Below are 21,001 nucleotides of genomic sequence, written 5' to 3' on the forward strand. Positions count from 1 at the left end.
AAGAGGAAAAAAATAATTAGCAACCCAAACAGAAAGATCTCAACTTCTCCAAATTCAAGGCAGTCATGTTAAAGAGTCACTTTTTGTAAACACAGCATCACAGAGAATTCAAAATCTCAGCCAGTGAAAGAAAATCCTTCACCAAACTACCTCACAATTTGGAGCAAAAAGTCATACACATAAATAGTTCATATGCCCCATTTTCTTCCTGGATGAATGTCACAATTTTGGCAAAAATGAAATTCATAGCACCAGCTATTTTTGCTATGCAAACACACTAAAAAGGATTTTGGCTATTTTTCATATTGAATCAAAGTATGTTTTCCATCTTGGCGTAACTTTATAACTAAATTAACTTTTTCTTCTCAAATCTTACTAAGCTACCTAATAACATGTGAAAATAAAAAATAAAATTCAAGAAAAATTCAAATTCAAGGCAAATCTCTGAGATACTGACTTTACTAGGTGGCAAGTAATTCCATATATATGCTAAAATACTCTATTCTGATTCAATGCACTTAACTGCATTCTAATATGTCACATATTATTTTAGAGGCTGCATTCCCATCAGCCCCAAATTATATTAAATTTAGAGATTTGGAAACAATGACCTTCCCATATAAGGTGGAATTCTTACTCACTTTCATGTTCTAAAATAGGGTTGTTGCCCACTTAACAAACAAGGTATTCACTTAAGGTCGGTCTTCACAATAATTTTATAAAAGGTCTTTACTGTAGCTAATCTCAGAAAACATTATTTGGTCCATAGTAGATTCCTATTTGTGTGGCTTAACTGTACTACATAATGTTAAAGAATGATTTTTAAAACTAGAAACTGAACACAATGTTCTTCCAGATTCTTTACCAGCTTAGTCATTTATAGTGAAAAATTTCTACTTCTTTCAAGCAATGATTTTATTTTCACAGTTAAGATTTTCTGACATTATAATTTTATGCAAAAAAAGAAAAGAAAAGAAAACCCTTTCTGACGGAGTGAAAGGGCATGAAAATTTTAACAAAAGTTTTAAAAAATCTGTAACACAAAAGGAAAAGCTGAACAAACCATCTCTACTACACAGTGAAAAGAGATACTCAGGCAAAAGACCTGCTCTTCCAAATATATGTAATCATCATTTGAAGATTTGTAACATTCAGAGACATTTCTGTATATAGATATGATCACATATGCACTTTGTAAATATTGGCAATATTCCTTGACTTATCAACATTCCTAAGTAGAAAAATGCAATGTGGATGTGAAACTAAGTATACGCCGAGAACTCAGCTAGGCTTTATATCTGCTTCGTGGTTTACAATATCTGCTTAAGTGCACAAATGTCTAATGGGTAGTCTCCGATCCAGTAAATCCAGTCTATAAGAATGTCTGTCCTTGCCATGGTTTGATCTTATGTTGCTCCCACCAGAGCCCATGGACACGAGTACAGATCAAATAGCACTCTGAACACCTATCAAGGCAAGGCAGTGTTACCAAAACATCAAAATAATAATTTTTGAAAGAACTTGATACTTGAATATTTTTTGAAGCATAGAAAAAAAATGATAGAAGTAAATCAGAACTTTGGCACTTTAGAATTTAGAAATGTTTTTATTTTGATTTACACATTCCTGCCAAAAGGGAATGTGTAAAAGACTGGACATCAACCATAATCTCCTCACTACTTCAGGCCTCTCACTAATTTCTCACTGGAACAGGAAAAGCTCGTGATGCATTGTTAGCCTTGACCCTCAACACCAGGATTCCATCACTTCCCACAAGGAGCAGCAATATTTATTAAATGCACCAGAGATCATTCATCAGATATGAGTGGCAAATTCCATATACTTTAGATGACAATCACACCTTTACATTCTACCTACTGGGTGGAAAGAGAACTAAAATTATAATATTGATTTATTTTTAAAATATCGCAACTCCGAGTCAATTTTTAAAAAGTATTTCCCATTAAACTGTTATTTAAGCAGCAAATACTCTTAGGATACATTTGAAGCCGTTAGGTATATTGAAAACGTCTGCTTCCCACTGGATAGAAGATACATAGAAACACTCACACATATACACAGCAAAGAAACAGCAAAAATAGTCTGATGTATTGCCATAATCTTTGCTAACACATTATAAATTACAGTAGTGATAATACACAAAAATTAAAGGTCTTTGGATCTCTACAAGTACTTCAATTTCCTTCAGGTATAATTTTTTTAAAGCCAGTATTAAAGTAACTGACATACTGAATAAATTGTCAACATAAAGAAGCATAGCACTGAAGCTCATCAAATACATTCCATTTTACAGACAAGGAAACAGCCACAGAACTGAAGTGGCTTGCTAAAAGTGGCACTTAAATTACAGACAAGAATTGTGGAGGACTGTTAAAGTTTCATTGTAATTACAATTTTTGAATCTTCAAAAAATTCTCCTAATCATAGAATACATATTCCTTTCATGAAAAAATTTTTTTAAAGTTTAAAGAGCTGAAATAACTGGGAACTCCTCAAATTCCATTCCTCGTGATAGAATTGGAATGGACCTTTTACAGTGTATTACAAATTCCAGAGGCAGAAACAAGGGAAGAGCTAAGACATCTCAGAAGGAAAAGGAAAAAAAAACAGTCTCCCAAAAACAAGCTACAGTCAACATGCCATTTAGATAAATTAATATCTTCACTCCCCAAAACTCAGCCAGATATTTTTATTTTGTTGGGGGGGGGGTGGTAATTTCTGATTTATGGAGAGTCTCAAGAATTTGTTGCTTAATTCTACTTTAGTAATAAAATCTTTGGATATCACTATTTTGAAATATTTTACATAGTCCATCATCAAAAGCCCTCACCTCCTAAAAGGCATTCAGCCATTTCCTACTTCTTATGTTTTGCCCTTAATCATCCCTCCGGAAGACTTTTGAACTGTAAACAATCAGGATTTAAGACCTTTAACATCAGGGGAAACATCAGTATGCAACACACCCTAACAGATATTTAAACTCTCATGTGCTTTCTATAATTTTCCTAGCTACTGCCTAGAGCAGTTATCTAGGACAACTGTAGTGTTTAAACAAGGGTGTGCAATATGGGGTCAAGGGGAGTCGGATGGGTTAATGTTTGTTCAGCACTTTGGACTAGACAAACTTGACACTGGGCCTATTGTACTAAATATAAAAGGTGCTTTATTTGACACAGGAGGCCAAACAATAGTAAAGCAAAATGTTAAGTGGAAGAGTTGAGGGAGAGGAGGAAAAAGACTACATCACTACACAATTGATGTACAGATCGCTCTATATTTAAAATGATCCACACTGAGTAAGCCTTTGACTGCTGCTTTCCATCCCATGGAAACAGGCTCCAATTCTGCTTTCTGAACAAGACATTTACAACTTCAACTCTTGATGCTGCTGAAAATCTCTCACATTTTTGAAGTCATGTTGAAATCGTAGAATTTGCTGCACAGAAAGGACATTCTAAGATGTAAAGCTAGAATGTCAAATGACTAACTTGGATTATACCGTTGCTCAGACCCCTGCCTCTGCTAAAAGTCTATGACTTACCTGGAATAATAGAATATGACTAGCTCTGTTTCTAATATTTCTAGACATCGTTCACTCACACATGTCATTTCACAAGTTCAGCAAACATCCATTAGGACCAGTGTGAAAGGGGCAGTGCGTGGTGCTAGAAGGTATGTGAAAAAGCTAGTGTCTACACTGGAGCTGATTGGGCCTTGCAAAAAGGATGGGCAGGATCCATCTCAGATTTGTCTGTGATGAGCCATTGAGGAGAGGTACTATCCCCACAAGTATGACAGAAATTCAGAAGAGGAAGGCATTATGAACTGAGAGAATCAGAGAAGCCAATGAACACAGAAACATTTTAACTGGACTTTTAAAGATTTCAATGAAGAATGATAAGGACTCTGTTCAGGCTGCTGTTAAAATCTTATGGGAGACGTAGTTCTTTAAATAAAACTCAATGTCTTCTAAAGTGAGGAAAGAATAACAAAGAAAGGCCTTCATTTTGCAAGAGAATATCAGAATGCAGCAACCCCTCTGCCAGAGAATGGGGGAGTGAGAAAAAAGCTATCCTCATTAAAAAGAAACAGCTGGGCCAGGAGTGGTCCAGAGCCTATAAAACTCACACTTTGTTACTTTCAGATTAATATTCTCTTTGGATCTAAGTCTTCAGCCAGCAAAAGTCCATCTTTAAAAGAAAAATAAGCAAGAATGTTTTCTAGCCAGAGAAAGCATTTCACTCTCATTGTCACATGAGGCTTTTCCGAACAATGTCGCTTCTGGTCCTCCAGTCTTCAGCTATGAGCCGTCCACTCATTCATTCAACAGTTGTTGTTTGAGGCCCTGTCTATTGGATGCCAGAGATATGATGATGGGCAAGCACAGCCCCTGTCCTCAAGTAGCTTACAGTTTAGTAGAGGTGGAAGACAAGAAGACACTCTTCCTTCTAACAGGTCCACTAATCTGGAAGAGAATGAGTCCATGGGCAACATCATTCATAAGCTTTGAGTGAGCCAAGAATTCATAGAATCATGACATTCAGAGCTGTGGGATACCTTAAGGACTTTGTCCAGATGTGGAAAAGGAGCCTCAAAAAGATTAAGAAATTTAGGTCAATGTCTTAAATCCACACCTGACTACTGTCCAATGGTCTTCCCATCATGCCACTGAGCTTTCTTCACACTACAGAGCATTGAGTGCCAATATCTTACTATTACCCAACCAATAAAGACTTTATCAATTACCTTTGACATGCATGTCAGTAGACTAGTAAGGCTTAAGTATCTCTGAGCACATTTCCAACTGTCAAGATCAAAGAGTACGGTTCTCCATGTTCCTGGACGGGAGTTTAAGGAAGTGCAAGTGGGATCCTGGGAATTGAGTCTGAATCTTCAGAGGTTTTATCTGCTGCTGTTCCAAGAATCCATTTGCTCTGGTTTTGATCCCAGTATAAATCTCTGTGCTCTATGAAGTGTGACAACATAAAATTTGTTTATTTCAATAGAGATCTGGTGTGCCAATACTATTGTCCAATATCTTAAATATAGCTTTGTATATGGTTACCTAATGATTTCTCCAATTGTGCTTCATACACCAAAGGTGCTATTTTGACTCATCTAAGTTAATTGGGTTCACCACATAGTATGAATGATACCAAAGAGATTTCCTTTGAATGATGTATATTTCAAATGAAACAACACATTTGAACTAAGTAGAAAAAGAAGAAATGATTATTTTTAAAAGTGAATACATATGCAGGACAGAAAATTATCCAAGAGTTTCTTTTACTGTGAAATGTTTTCCTATCCTAAATGCCATCAGGAAAATTATATGAAATTGCATGCAAAAAAAACTCTATTCTGCCATATTGTAATAATATAGTATTTTTTAAGGTGTAACTTTTCCTGGAGTTGTCAAATTCTGGTATTTCCATAAAACACTAGAATTTTTAAAAGTTTTTACCTCATTTTGTACTCTCCTGATTTCACAGCTGCCCCAGTTTCTTCCACTTGCATTTTACTTGTCCCAATTCAACTGCTCCTTCTCAGAGGTCTTGTGCTACTCCTGGAAACTCTGCCTTGTGGGAGGCTGGGAAAAACAAAGATCAGGTTTTGGAAAATGCAGCCAGAAGCAGAAATGCCCTCTCTCACTGGCTGGAACTGAAGGCTTGGGAGCACCCAAGAGGGCCTTTTCAGCCCCTAGGCCAATGGTAGTTTGACTTCCACCAAAGTAGAGAGGAAATGAACACTGGACAAGAACCCAACCCCATAAACATAATAAAAATAAATAATAAATAAAAATTAAATTAATACTATAGCATAAGAAAGGAAAAAAAGTAATAGATGAATACCTTTTTAATTGAATTAATGTGTTAAGGAAGAAAAACACATGTCTGAGAAATACTTCCAGAAGAGCCAACTCTCCAAGGTTAAGAAATTGATTTCAACATAGAATGAATGAACTGGAAACAGAGGTGTCATGCCTGGGACAATCTTAAATACCTGACTCCACCCCAGGACTTGCTCCAGCTGAGTGGGAGCCATTTCCTTGCCTTTGCCATTATAGAAGGACGGGGTTCTGCAGTAGAAAGGATATGTACCCCGCCAATACCCCACCAGACCTGGAAAAGCAAAACTTTGGAAATCATGTGCCTGGGAGTGGAGAATTTGCCGAAGCTTTATAAAGTGCAAGTCTCAACCAAATGTTTTACTTGTGCCATTTAGAAGTCAATTTGTCAACAGGTCCTATCCAGTTTGTGCTAAAGGAAATCATTCTCTGCAATATCCTCTCAACTCCATCTCAACAAAGAAAAGTGACAGTCAAGTGATGAGAACACTGACCTGCTTTCCCTAAGTTCAGTTCAGTCACTACCTGCCTCCCCATGTCTGATGTATCTTGAATGGAAGTTGACTCTTAGGAGTGGCTAAAAGAGAACTTGACATGCCTGTGTGCCACAGTCTCAATCATCTTTTCCAAGCACCAGAGCTAGACCTGCCTCTGTTGAACACAGGCCACTCCATCTCATTTGCTCTCTTCCTTCCTTCTGACTTCTCTTCTCTCTCATCCTCTATTCTGATGTGAAATTTATGCACTTGATTTATTCTCATTTATTTTATTTTTTCATCTCCTTGGCTTGATCCTATTCTTGCCTTATTCTCTTGGTTCCCATTTCCAGATGGTAATTGTGTTGTCACTCACATTGCCTTATACACAGTTCTACACAGATTGGCCTAGGCTGTAGAATCAATACTTTGAGAGAAAAGGGATCTGGTAGGCTTTTTAAAAAAAATATTTTGTTTATTTATTTGAGAGAAAGAGAGAGCCTGAGCAGGGGGAGGGGCAGGGGGAAAGGAAGAAGCAAAAACCCCCCACCCCAGCTGAGCAGGGAGCCAGACTTGGGGCTCTCAATCCCAGGACCCTGGGATCATGACCTGAGCCACCAGGCACCAAAAAGCGATTTATTTTTAAAGAAATAAGGTAAAAGGAATTCTGAAATGTATTCCTCCATCAGTATTTTGTAGAACTCATCATGGCTGAGTCTCCACCCCACACTACCTGCAGGCATCCTCAACAGATGAAGCATCAATATTACACTTAACATTTGTAATTCTCTCTTATTTTATCTGACTATTCCATAGTTTTTTTAGGTGCAAATATTTAAGTCTTCTAAGCATAAATTCTCCTGAATTTCAACCTATAAATATCTGTTTTCCTTTCTGCCACCAGTTTAATGATAAAGGTGTTAATAAGAAAGGTATGATTATAAATCACTTTGAATCAAAGTAACAGTCTTGATCTATAAAAAATAAAAGTTACTGCCATTCATATAAACAAAAATTAGGATTTACTTGATGGAACAGAGCATCTGATTCCATGATGATATGAATCATTTGTTGTTGACTGCTAGTGACTAAGAGGCACATGATTAGAAGCATATTATAATCATTTTAGTGAATTTTTTTGTCATGGATCCAGATTTTATAAGGGAAAAAATTATTTAAACCTTAAGGATGTATGTAATGAGGATATTATTACTGGAAATATACATTTAACATTATTGCTAATAAAAATAAACTTGGTTTAGAAGTAATGTTTGCATTTCAAAGCATTAACAGGATTTTTATGTGAATTGATTTATTTTAAAGTAAGTAAAAACAAAAAAATGAAAAAAATTAAATAATACATGTTTGAGATGAAAATTACAAATGATCCATATCTACACCAGTCTTCATTAGGTTACAAGTTTAGTGACAAGAATCTGTGTATAATTCAATTTTCATTCATTCAACAAGTGTCTGTCAAGAGCCTGTTATGGGCACCATGGAAATAATAAGGAGCGAAACAGATAAGTTCCTGAGCCCTCACAGAGGAGGGAAAAATAAAAATAAAATAAATTTGAAAAGGCAAAATAAAAATGCTTTGAGGAACTAAAAGCCAAAGTATGTAATAATAGTAAGAAATAACCTGTTCATTTAAATGAATTCAAGTCTCTAGGTCCAAATGGATTACATTCAGAATACTAAAAGAATGTGCAAATACAGAATCATTGCATTTCAACTTCAGAGAGAATGTGAAAAGATTAGAAACAAGATATGTCCTGAGTTCCAAACACTATGGAAAAGGCTAAAAGAGGGATCCCTGGGTGGAGCAGCGGTTTGGCACCTGCCTTTGGCCAAGGGAACGATCCTGGAGACCCGGGATCGAATCCCACATCGGGCTCCCGGTGCATAGAGCCTGCTTCTCCCTCTGCCTGTGCCTCTGCCTCTCTCTCTCTCTGTGTGTGACTATCATAAATAAATAAAAAATTTTAAAAAAAAAAGGAAAAGGCTAAAAGAAAATAGGTTAAAATTATGATTTAAGAGCTTATATCAATCTCCAGAAAAAATTCTTGAATAAATTACTAAATATAGGCCTGTAAACTCTTTCAACGGGAGGCAGAAATCACTGAGAACCAGCACTGATTCACTAAGAACACATCTTGACAAATGAAGCCCACTACAATTTATTGACTAAGAGTATTAGAGCAGTAGGTGGTGAAGAATGCTATAGACACTTGGTTTCTTAATTTCAATAAGGTATTTAGCAAAGTCTCTTGTGATATTTTTTTTGTATGTGGGTAAGAAGAAAAATTAGAAAACTAAAAATACAGCTTGTAGATTTCTAACTGATTGAATTGCCAAACAATGAGTTAGCAAAGTAAGGTCAATTTGAGTTCCCAATGATATGCTAAAGTTTTAGTTCATGGGCCTGACTTGGTGGACATTTCTATTTAAAAAAAGAAAAGAAAGGGGGGCACCTGGGTGGCTCAGTGGTTGAGCATCTGCCTTTGGCTCAGGGTGTGATCTCAGTTTAGGGATCGAGTCCCACATCAGGATCCCTGTGAGAAGCCTGCTTCTCCCTCTGCCTATGTCTCTGCCTCTGTGTCCCTCATGAATAAATAAAATCTTTTAAGGAAAAAAAAGGAAGGAAAAGAAAACAAAACTCTCAGACCAGTGAGTGACCCTATACAGTATGTTGTATAACAGGATCTAGATGTAGAAGATCTCAATAGACCAGAACAAATGAGTCCAAAACAACAATATCAAATACACTAAGGATTAATCATATACAGCTTCGTTTAAGGTTCAAAACATAAACTCGCCAACTCCTACAGATGCACCAAATATACAGCTACACGTGGAGTAATTTCCTCTGAAAGAAATCCACAGTAACTCCTACATGTTGGGTAAATGAGAAAATGCCTACATCAAAATGCATAAGAAAGACCAAGACACATTCTATTAACTCCATTCCTGGCAGAATGCCACAAAATCAAGAGAGAATCTCCAGTTCCCAGCATCTTCCTGGAGAGCAAAGGGTTTGGGCCATATATCTAGTATCCCAACTTTTAAGGCTCTCACCCAAGGAATGGGCTGCCAAAACATCAGGCTCTAAAAGCCAATAGGGTTTACATCCATGAGTCCCACTGGACTGTAGCGAACAAAGAAGCAGTACTTAACAGGCATACAAAAACCCATGGCTATCCCCCCAGTTCTCAGTGCAAAGGAAGCAGGCAAAGGAAGCAGACCAAGGAAGCAGACCCATGTCACAGTCTTTCCCTAGAAGGAGCTTGACTGCATCTTTACAAGCTACTATCTTAGAGCCTGGCTTCTAATTAGCACACATCTAGGGGATAGCTGTGATCCTTCCTAGAACCCAGGGAAGCCAATGGGCATGTTCCCCACCTTCTTTCTCCAGCTCACTCCAACGATCAAACCAGCACCAGCACCTCTCTGGAAAGAGGTCACACACATGTCTATTACAACTGCCAAAAAAAAAAAAAAAAAAAAAAAAAAAAAAAAAAAAAAAAAACCTGCCACAGGCAGGAAAAGCCTCTGAAACAACCAGCTCTGATGCAGCCAATGAGGTTGCATTCACAAGTTCCACAAGACTATAGCAAACAAAAAAGCAGTTTTTAAATGGACGCATAACTACTCCACCCTTGCCAGTGACTGTATATCCAGGCTCAATGCAAAAGGAGTAAACAAAAGTGCCCATCTCCCAGTTTCTCCCTGAAAGAAGTTTTAATCCATAATTCCCAGCTACAGCCAGAGGGTCATGCTCCAAAATCAGCCTATGTCGAGGTGCTGTGACACTTCCCTCTGGGACACTGTTGGGTCTTGGCACATTCTCAACTACTGGGAGTTACTGGGAACAAAGACAACAGTGTGGACAATCACAAAGGTATGAGACACAACAAGGAGCTTATACCAGGCTGATGATGTTCATCTCCTGCTTGAGACCAGTCTGTCAAGACTGGGAGAGGTAACTGTTTCATCTAATGCAGAAAAACAATCATGGAGTGTCAAGGAAAATGAAGAAATAGGGGAATATGTTCCAAACAAAAGAACAAGATCAATTTCCAGAAACCAACCCTAATGAAATGGAGATAAGTGCATTATCTGGTAAAGAGTTCCAATAATGGTCATAAAGATGTTTGCCCATATCAGGAGAGCAGTGCATGAATAAAGTGAGAATTTCAATGAAGATATTAAAGATATCTATAAGTAACACATAAAAATTTATTCAAAGAAATAATGGCTGAAAATTCCCTAACCTAAATAGACATCCAGATCCAGAAAGCCCAGAAAGTTCCAAATAAAATAAATCTAAAGAGATCCACAAGACAGATTACAATTAAATTGTCAAAAGTTAAAGACAAAGAGAACCTTAAAAGCAGAAAGAGAAAAGTGTACAAGGGAACCCTCGTAACACTATTAGCAGATATCTAGGCAAAAACTTTTCAAACAAACAAACAAAAACTTTCTAAGCCAGAAGGGAGTGCCATGATGTATTCAAAGTGCTGAAAGATAAAAACTGCCATTCAAGAATCCACTATCCAGCAAAGGTATGAGAGATGCATACACATCAAAGGAGAGATAAACAAAAAATGAACTTCATCACTACTAGACTAGCCTAACAAGAAATGTTAAAAGGACTTATTCAGACTGAAACAAAAGTATACTAATTAGTATTATAAGAACATATGAAAGTGTAAAATTCACTGGTATAGGTAAATATGTAGTTAAATTCAAAGAACTCTAATATTGTAATAGTAGTAAGTCACTTAGACCTCTTATATAAAGGTTAATGACAAATATATTAAAAAATCTATAAAATAATTTGTTAATGGATATATAAAAAGTGTAAATTGTGACATCAAAAACATAGAGAGGGAGCAATGTGAAAATATAGAGCTTTTGTATGCATTTGAGGTTAAGTTGTTCTTAGCTTAAAATAGACTATTATAAAATGTTTTATGTAAGCCTCACAGTAACAACAAAGCAAAACATACACAAAGAAAAAGAGAAAGGAAACATTTATAAACATTTCACATTCAACATTAGAGCACCTAAATATATAAAGCAAATACTAACAGAATTGAAAGAAATAGACAGCAATACAGTAACAGTAGGGCACTTCAATACTTCACTTTAAACAATGGGTAGATCATTCAGACAGAAAATCAATAGGGAAACTTTGGACTTAAACTACACATTAGACCAGATGAACTTACCAGCCATTTACAGAAGATCCTATTCAGGAGTGCCAGAAAACACATTCTTCTCAAGTATACATGAAACATCCTCCAGGATATATGTGTTAGGACACACACACACACACACACACACCTCAATAAATGTAAGAAGATTGGAATTATATCATGCATCTTTTTTTACCATGATAGTATAAAACTTGAAATCAATTACAAGAAAAACATCAGAAAATTCACAGATACATGGAGAGTAATTAGCATGTTACTGAATAACCAAAGGGTCAAAGAGAAAATCAAAAGAGAAATTTTAAAAATCTTGAAACACATAAAAATGGAAATGAAACATACCAAAGTTTATGGAATGCAGCAAAAGCAGTTCCAAGGAGTTCACAATGATAAATGTCTACATTAAGAAACAAAAAAGATCTTGAATAAACCACCTAATTTTTTTACAGCAAGAAAATAGAAAAAGAACAAACTAACTTAAATTTAGTAGAAAGGAGATAACAAAGATTAGACCATATAAATGAAATAGAGATGAAAAAAAATATTTAAAAGGTCAGTGAAACTAAGAGATTTTTTTTTGAAAAGATCAATATAATTGACAAACCTTTAGCTAGACTCACTATGGAAAAAGAGAGAAGACCAAAAAAAAAAATCAGAAATATAAGAGGATACATTACAATTGATACCACAGAAATATAAATGATCATAAGTGACTACTATAGGTTAATAATTGGACAACCTAGAAGAAATGGATACATTCCTAGGAATATACAACCAAGACTGAATCATGAATAGATAGAAAATTCTGAACAGACCAATTACTAATAAGGCGGTTGAATCAATAATCAAAAATCTCCCAATGAAGAAAAGTCTGGACCAGATGGCTTCATTAGTGAATTCCACCAAATATCTCATTTAGAATTAATACTAATCCTTCTTAAACTCATCCAAAAAATAGAAGAGGAGGGAACATTTCTAAACTCTTTGTATGAGGCCAGCATCACCCTGATATCAAAGCCAGTCAAGGACACTACAAGAAAAGAAAATTAAGAGCTAATCTCCCTGATGAACATAAATCCAAATAATCTTAACAAAATATTAGCAAACCAATTTCAACAATGTATTAAAAGGATCATATGCCACAATCAAGTGGTGTTTGTTCCTGGCATGCAAGGATGGATTGACATTACCTGAATCACTCAATGTGATATACCATGTTAACAAATGGATGATCATTTTAATAGATGAATAAGAAACATTTGACAAATTTCAACACCCTTTCATGTTAAAAAAAAAAAACAAAAAACAAAACTTTCAACAAAGTAGGTATAGAAGGAATGTACTTTAACATAATAAAGGCCACGAATCCCAAGCCAAAGCTAACACTACACTCAACAATGGAAAGCTGAAAACTTTCCTCTACAATCAGGAATAAGACATTTGCCACTTGTATTCCACATAGTTCTGGAAGTCTTAGCCAGAAGAATTAGGCAAGAAAAAGGAAAAGAAGGACATCCAAAGAGGGAAAGAAGAAGTAAAATTGCCTCTGGTTGCAAGTTAAAACTCTAAAGTCTTTAGAAAAACTCCAAAGAGTTCACCAAAAAAACCTTGTTAGAACAAATAAGCAAATTCAGTACAGTTGCAGGACACAAAATCAATATGCAAAAATCAGTTGTTTTTTTATACACTACTGATGAGCTGTCAGAAAGGGAAATTAAAAAATCCAATTTACAATTGCACCAAAAAGAATAAAATACCTAAGAAAAAGTTTAACCAATAAAGTAAAAGACCTATACACTGAAAACTATAAGATACTCATGAAAGAAATTGAAGAGGACAAAAATAAATGGAAAGACATTCCATGCTCATGGCTTGGAAGAAAGTATATTGTTAAAATATCCATACTATTCAAAGCAATCTACAGATTCAGTGCATTCCCTATGAAAATTGCAATGGTATCTTTCACAGAAATAAAACAACCAATCCTAAAATTTGTATGGAACAACGAAAAAACCCAAATAATCAAAGTAACCTTGAGAAAGAAGAGCAAAGCTTGATGCATCATACTTACTGATTTCAAACTATATTATAGACACATAGATCAATGAAACAGAATAGAGAGCCCAGAAATAAACTCACACATATCTGTCCAATTAATTCATGACAAAGAATCCAAGAATACACAGAGAGGGAAATGACAATCTCTTTAATGAAAAGATTGCTGGGAACACCGGATATCCCTATGCAAAAGAATAAAACTTTACTCCTATCTTATTCCATACAAAAACTAACTCCAAACAGACTAAAGACTTGAACTTAAGACCTGCCACCATAAAACTCCTAAAAAAATACATAGGATATAATCTCCTTAACATTGGTTTTAACAATGAGTTTTTGGATTTGACACCAAAAGTAAAGATAACAAAAGCAAGAGTAAACAAGTGAGACTACATCAAAGTAAGAAGCTTCTGTGTAACAAAAGCAGCCTACCAACTGGAAGAACATATTTGCAAACCACATATCTGGTAAGGGGTTGTTATCTAAAATATACAAGGAACTCACATAACTCAGAGTAAAAATATACTCAATTTAAAAATGGACAGGGGCACCTGGGTGGTGCAGTTGGTTAAACAACAGATTGTTGGTTTGGGGTCAGGTCATGATCTCAGGGTTGTGAGATCAAGCCCCTGGATAGGCTCTGCACTCAATAAGCATCGAGTCTACTTAAGACTTTCTCTCCCTCTCTCTCTCTGCCCTCCCTTCCATCTCCCTCTCTCTCTTTCTCTCTCTAAAAAAAAAAAAATAAATCTTTAAAAATAAAATGAATAGACATGTCCCTAAAGAAAGCATACAAATGGCCACAGTTACTTGAAAAGGTGGTCAACATCACTAATCATAAGAGAAATAAAATCAAAACCAAAATGGGATATCATCTCACATCTGTTTAGACCACAACAAGATGTCATCTGACACCTGTTAGGATGTCTATTATGAAAAAGACAAGAGAAAACAAATGCTAGTGAGGGTGCTGAGAAAAAAGAACCCTTGTGGACTGTTGACAGGAGCATAAATTGGTGCAGCCACTCTGGAAAACAATATGGAGTTTCCTTAAAAAAATTAAAAATAGAACTACTCTATGATCCAGCAATCCTATTTCTTGAAATATATGCAAAGGAATGAAAGAGGATATCGAAAGATACCTGCACTCCCATGTTCACTGTAGTAGTGTTTGTATTAGCCAAGATAGGAAAACAACTCAAGTGTCCATCAAAAGATAAATGGATAAAACTGATGTGGCATGTACATACAATGAAATATTATTCAGCCAAGAGAAAGATGAAAATCTTACCATTCATAAAAACATTGATGAACCTAGAAGGCATTATGCTAAGTGAAATAAGCCAGACAAAGGAAGACAGTATCATTTATATGTGGAATCTTTAAGGAGAAAGAGAGAGAAAAGAAAAATTCCAGCTCATAAAAACAGAGTAGAATGGTGATTGCCAGGGTTGAAGGAGTGGGAAAAATAGGGAGAGGCAGGTATAGTGTTCAAACTTTCAGTTATAAGATGATAAGATTTGAGGATCTAGTGTGTAACATAGTGACTACAGTTGATAACACTGTATTGTATAATTAAAATGATCTAAGAGAGTAAAACTTAAGTTTCCTCACCAAAAAATGAAAATAAATAAATATGTGAGATGATGGGTGCACTAATTAACTCTATGGTGAGAATTCTTTCATAATGTGTACCTATATCAAATAATTATATTTTACACTTTAAATATATTACAACTTTGTCAATTATACTTCAATAAAACTGAAAAAAGGAACATATTCATATGCATATATGGAACTAGAAATACAAAAAGGAGCCCATTAAAGCATAAGCAGAGTAGTGGGAAAAAGTTCAAACAAAGTTGGAGAAGTAAGATATCTTTCAGGTCATTCTATTTGAATATTTCTCCCCATCTCTTAATGTATACCTACCGTGGAATTTATTAAGGTCAATAAACTTAATTGTATATTCCAATAAGCTTAAAAGCAAGCACCACTAATTTGAAAACGGGAAGGAAATTCCCATGGCAATAACTTTGCTTTCTAAATTTGTCCACGTGGTGATTTTCTTTCATCTTCCCATTAAAGATTTAGACACAAATAAACCCACTCTGAGAGAGATATTTTAATAAAAGCAAAACTAACTTGAAAAACAAAATAAACTGTACCAGAAGGCAAAAGCCCACGTACCAGTCACTGCAGTTCATGTCAAAGTAACGTAGAATGGTTTTCCTTCCTTACATTTTTGTTTTTCTTAAAGAGCAATGTAAATCAAAATTATAACACAGTGAACAAAAAAGTGAACACATTTTTCAGCCATGTGGGTAGAAGTATTGCATTCAGTCTGTTCAGCCCAAATCTGGGACACCAGAGAGAATCCAGACAAGCAGAACTACATCCAAGGACACAATGAATAAACTGGAGCAAACGTCCTTTGTAGATCAGTGGGTAGACTGAGGAGTGTTGCCCCTGGGAGAGGATCCTAGGAGGGGCATGGAAGCTCCCAGCAGTGCCCCGGGAAACAATTTTATTTAGTTCATAGAGCTCCAGAAGGTACAACATAGCTCAGAGAATGGAAGTTACAAGGAGGTAAGCAGAATATTTCACAAATCAAAGCTATTCCAAAGTATAGTGGGCTTCCTCCTTTGGAGATAAAGCCTCCATCTCATAGAAGAAGCCAAGCAGGGGTTGAGCAGCCCTCTGTTAAGAGAGGAGAGTCACTGAATTGGGAAAAAGTTTCAACCGAAGTAGTGGTTTTCAAGATTTGTTTATTTGAGAAAGAGAGAGAGAGAGAGAGAGCAGGGGGAGAGGCAGAGGGGAAAGGAGAGATGAACTAGACACCCGATGAGCTAAGCGTGGAGCCCAATGAGGGACTCAGTTCCAGGACCCTGAGATCATGACCTGCGCCAAAATCATGAGTCAGATACCCAACCGACTGAGCTGCCCAGGCACCTCAGAAGCAGTGGTTTTCAAACTTTATGGTGCATTGTAATCCCCTGAAGGGTTTATAAAACCCAGAATTTTTAATTCATCAGGTCTAAGGTCAGGCCTGAGAATTTACATTTCTAATCAGAGTCCAGGCAATACTGATACTGCTGGTTTGGTATCACACTCAGAACCACTGGCCTAACCAGTTTTCCACAACCCCCACACAACTCAGTTCCAATGCTAAGGATTCTTGTGCTTTTTTTTTTTTTTTTTTTTTTTTTTTGATTCTCAATAAAGAGATAGGCACCTTTATCAAATATATTTAACCATTCACAATTATAAAACATGAGATTTAAATGTTCATTACGATGATCTGTTACTGAATCTCTAATTCATATTTTAGGGAAAAAATTATGAACTTGCATAGGAAATTTTATTAATTGGAATAAAATATTTTTTAAATAAAACTTTCAAAAACCTCAATTGTAATTATGTGTGTTAATGTGAAAAGAAGAATTGGATGTATCATTTAAAAGGACATTTTCTACAAGCCTATGTGAGAAATTATAATTCTTGATATTTTTCTAACAACATTATCATAAGCCAGAATTATTTTTGTATACAACAACAACAAAATATATGTTGAAAGGGCTGGCTTTCTAGGGTTCAATCAATCAGCAAATGGTGCATTCTTTTTATGTGCAGTTAGCAAGAAGCAATACATAAGGAGAATGTAAGAAACTGTCTCCAAAAGCTTGAGATCCAACTTAAGAGAGAAGCTTACACTCCTAAAAAGAAAGATTAGTCAATTTCAAAGACATGGATAAGACCAATAAGAGAGATTTTCTTTTATTTATTCATTCATTCATTCATTCAAAATATTTACTAAGTGAAACTATATTCAGTGGTAGGGCCAAAATGGAAATAATTACATGAGTAGCATGATCTGTGCCCTCCAGAAACTCAACCTAGCAAGTGAGATGGACACATAGGGTAATGATCACAGTCCAATGCAGTCAGAATGAAAAACAGAACTACTAGGTACAGTTGAAGGAATCACTGAGTTGATTAGAGAAGTCTTCATGGAGGGAGCTATTTGCTTGGGTCTTGAGAACATGTATGATTTTTCCAGTTGGAAGATAGGAGGCACAGATATTCCTGCCTTGAAAAACTGTATGTGCAAAGTAGAAGAGGGTGAGCCACCTCACAGAGTTCAGGAGGCTGAAGGAGGCTCTGGAGAGGGTGGAATGGGACAGGGTCAGATGCTTGAGGGTGGGGGAGGTGGAAGCAGATCCCCACACACAGGGAAGATACTTCAACCTTCAGTGGAGGGTAGCATGATCAGATTCGTATTTTTGAGACTTACTCCAGTGGTAAGAGCAACTGTCTACTTGAAAAATGGCAAAACTGCAAACAGCAAAACCATTTAGGAGTCTATAGGAAGTGTCTATCTACAACAACATGATGAAGATGAATAAAGATGGCCCCCAAGGAGTTTGGGTAGGTAGCAGGTATGAGAATTATATAGAGGTAGACCCATATATGAATAGCCTCCACTAGGAATCCACCCAATTGCTCCAACAGCATCTATTTATCAAATATTTGCTGAGTTCCTCCAATATGTCAGGTGCTAGGTACTAGCTGCTAGTACTCAAGATACAAAACTCAGAACACCAGACAGCAGTCTCTGCCCTAGTGGAGTTCAGGCCAAATAGGGGTTACATAGATAATTAGATAATCACACAAACAAAAATAAAGTTGTGAGCAGGGTGGGCAAAAATGGGTGAAGGGGATCAAAAGGTACAAACTTCCAGTAATAAAATAAATCATGAGGATGTCATGTACAGCACTGGGACTATAGTTCACAATACTGCGTTGCATATTTGAAAGTGGCTAAATGTATCTTAAAAGGTCTTATCACAAGAAAAAAAAAAGCTGTAACTGTGTGGGGACAATAGTAAGTAGACTTATCATGGTGACCATTTCACAATACATACAATGTTGAATCATGATGTTGTGCACCTACAACCAAAATAATGTTATATGTCAGTTGTACCTCAATTTGAATGAATGAATGAATGAATGAGTGGATGAGTAGATTGTGACCACAGCTACAAAGGAAAGTACTAGGGATTATGAAGTTTGTAAGAAGGGGGTTGATTTTTACCTTTCCAGAAACATCAGGAAATGTATTCCCAAAGATGCAACATTGAAGTGAGATGGAGGGTAAGGAGGATTGTCTAGTAAACGGACATGCTGAACAAGGGTGAAGCATGAGCAAGTTCATAGCACCTGTGAGAGTTGAGGAAGAGCTGATCTCCCAGGTCTGAGTCGGCCACCCCTCCCTTTAATCCCAACTACAGTAAACAAAACTCTTGAGGACAAGATCTTTATACCATCTAGCATCTGGGGCTCCTTGGAACCAGGAAAGGAAACAAGCAATGGCTACTTCAAACAGGTGCATCAAACAACTGCACTCTCCCATCATCACTTGGTCTTCCTCCAAATTCTGTCCATTTTTCTTGTACCTGTTGGGGTGTCACCTCCTCTGTGAAGCATTCCTGACTACTCTAGCCTGTGCATGAGGAAGCAGAGAGCACTCAGCTGGCTGATCAGTCTCGGATATGGGCTGTCTGATAACAACATTCATACACCGTCTTCTTTGACAAGACAGCAATGGTCAGAATTATGTCACATTTGTTCTTTGGCCACCAACCAACTGCTTTATTTTTTACCTCATAAAATTTAGGCTTATCAATTTATAATTAAACTATAGACAACATAGAAAAGTGCACACATGTTAGATTTGGAAGGCAAATAATATATTTACCAGATTTTTTCCTTTTTTTAAAGTTTCTCATTCCAACATTATCTCTGTGTATGTTCTACAGAAGTGTAGCATGGTTGTCCTTGAAACTTGGGAGCTCGATCTTGTAAATGAAAAATGAATCTTCAGGCTAAGGATATAAAAACCTCAGGTAGGCCTTCCAAATTGGTGTGGGAGTTTCAGGGTTTGGAGGCATTCCAATCTAAGCACAGAGAAACATTTATCATGCACTGCCCAAGTTCATCTTCACTGCCGTGTTAATATGAAATGTTCAGCAGTTATTTTGGTTGAGTTAGATTTATTACTACTTTTAATTTAAAAGAAAACAATCAAACAGAAGAGGGTCCTTTCTTCTCCCTCATCAAAACATTGGTATTCCAGAGACAGAGTGGTTAACGATAGAGAAATCAGAGCTACATTCCATTAGCTGGAAGGCAAGCTAGTCCTCACCACGTGAGGAATTATGGGGAGATATTTCTCTTCATATGTGGACATAACATTTTGAAACATTCAAAGCTGAGGGCAGGTGTCTTGCTAAAAGCGTTTGTAATTACTTATCTTCAGCTTGTAGGTCTTTGAGTCTGCTCCATCCCCAGCCCCGGCCACTATGGTTAGTCAGAAGCTGCTTGGAGATGCCTCTTGATGAAAGCTTCATATGGGTTTCATTTTACTGACCACTCATCAAGTATTCATAGGGCAATAAAAGACTTGTTTACATAGCCAAAAAAAGAAAGACTTTTGAAGGCACAACAAAATTGTTGTGCCTGTTTCCAAATACAACCAAAGATAAAATTAGATGCTACCCAAAAAAGCATGTGTGTGCAAACTTTTACCAACTTTAGGGTAATCATAACTGTAATTTAACTGAAGATAGAGTTGGCCCAGTGCATGTGTCGTGAAAAATCTATACTCTTCAGTACTTTGTGTTCTTAATGACATTTTCTGCTTTGAAAGTCTTCTGACCGTAACAATCTAGAAACCCATCGGTCATTCCTTACACGATGTTACAAACAAGACCTTATTTTCTGGCAAGATGTCAAAGGGCCTGGCCAAACATCTACTTTCTCCAAGTACAATTGATAGTGGATGACAATGTCCAGCTCTTCCCTAAATTCTGACAACTATGTAACAACAAATAAAAAACATTCCAATGATTTACTGTTTTAATTCTACATTGTTGTGTTCTGTGTTTCTTTAAGAAAGGTGCAAGTGTATGTATGAGATCGTGAAACACTGTGGTTACCATGGTAATTATCTGTGTTTAGAGAGCATGTGGAGTAAAGGTCCATGTCGTAGTTGAAGAAGAGTGCCTGTTAACGATGGCTTTTCACGAGCCTAAATCATGTTAAGTCCCCAGTTTCAAAGAAATGTTAAAAAAAAAATGTAAGCTTTTATCTGGAAAAGCCATAAGTGCCAAAATGTGTTTTGTTCCAGGGACGCTACTTTCTTTCCTCCCAGTGGTTAGATCATATCTGAAGACTGAAGTTAGGACCCAGAGGGCTATTATACCAGGGGAAGAGGGGATTTTCTGATCACTGAGCTTTCCTGGCTGATTTATGTGGGGACCCTTTTGCTCCCTGGCTTCCCACAACCTGGTCTGCAGCCCCTGTAAAGTTCCTGGGTA

At 36.5% G+C, this 21,001-nt stretch overlaps 1 long non-coding RNA gene across 1 annotated transcript in view; it reads right to left on the reverse strand.

Annotated features, from left to right (window-relative positions):
- Positions 1-1,883: 1,883 nt before the first annotated feature.
- Positions 1,884-21,001, reverse strand: part of LOC144296462 (uncharacterized) — a 43,242-nt gene continuing 24,124 nt past the window's right edge. Inside the window, exons 4-7 of the long non-coding RNA XR_013363578.1 lie at positions 5,486-5,611; positions 4,768-4,987; positions 4,150-4,486; positions 1,884-3,457 (exon numbers count right to left, since the gene is read on the reverse strand). This is a non-coding gene — a long non-coding RNA (uncharacterized LOC144296462). The remainder of the gene's footprint in view (positions 3,458-4,149; positions 4,487-4,767; positions 4,988-5,485; positions 5,612-21,001) is intronic.

This window comes from Canis aureus, chromosome 24 (assembly GCF_053574225.1).
Source record: "Canis aureus isolate CA01 chromosome 24, VMU_Caureus_v.1.0, whole genome shotgun sequence".
Lineage (NCBI taxonomy): Eukaryota > Metazoa > Chordata > Mammalia > Carnivora > Canidae > Canis > Canis aureus.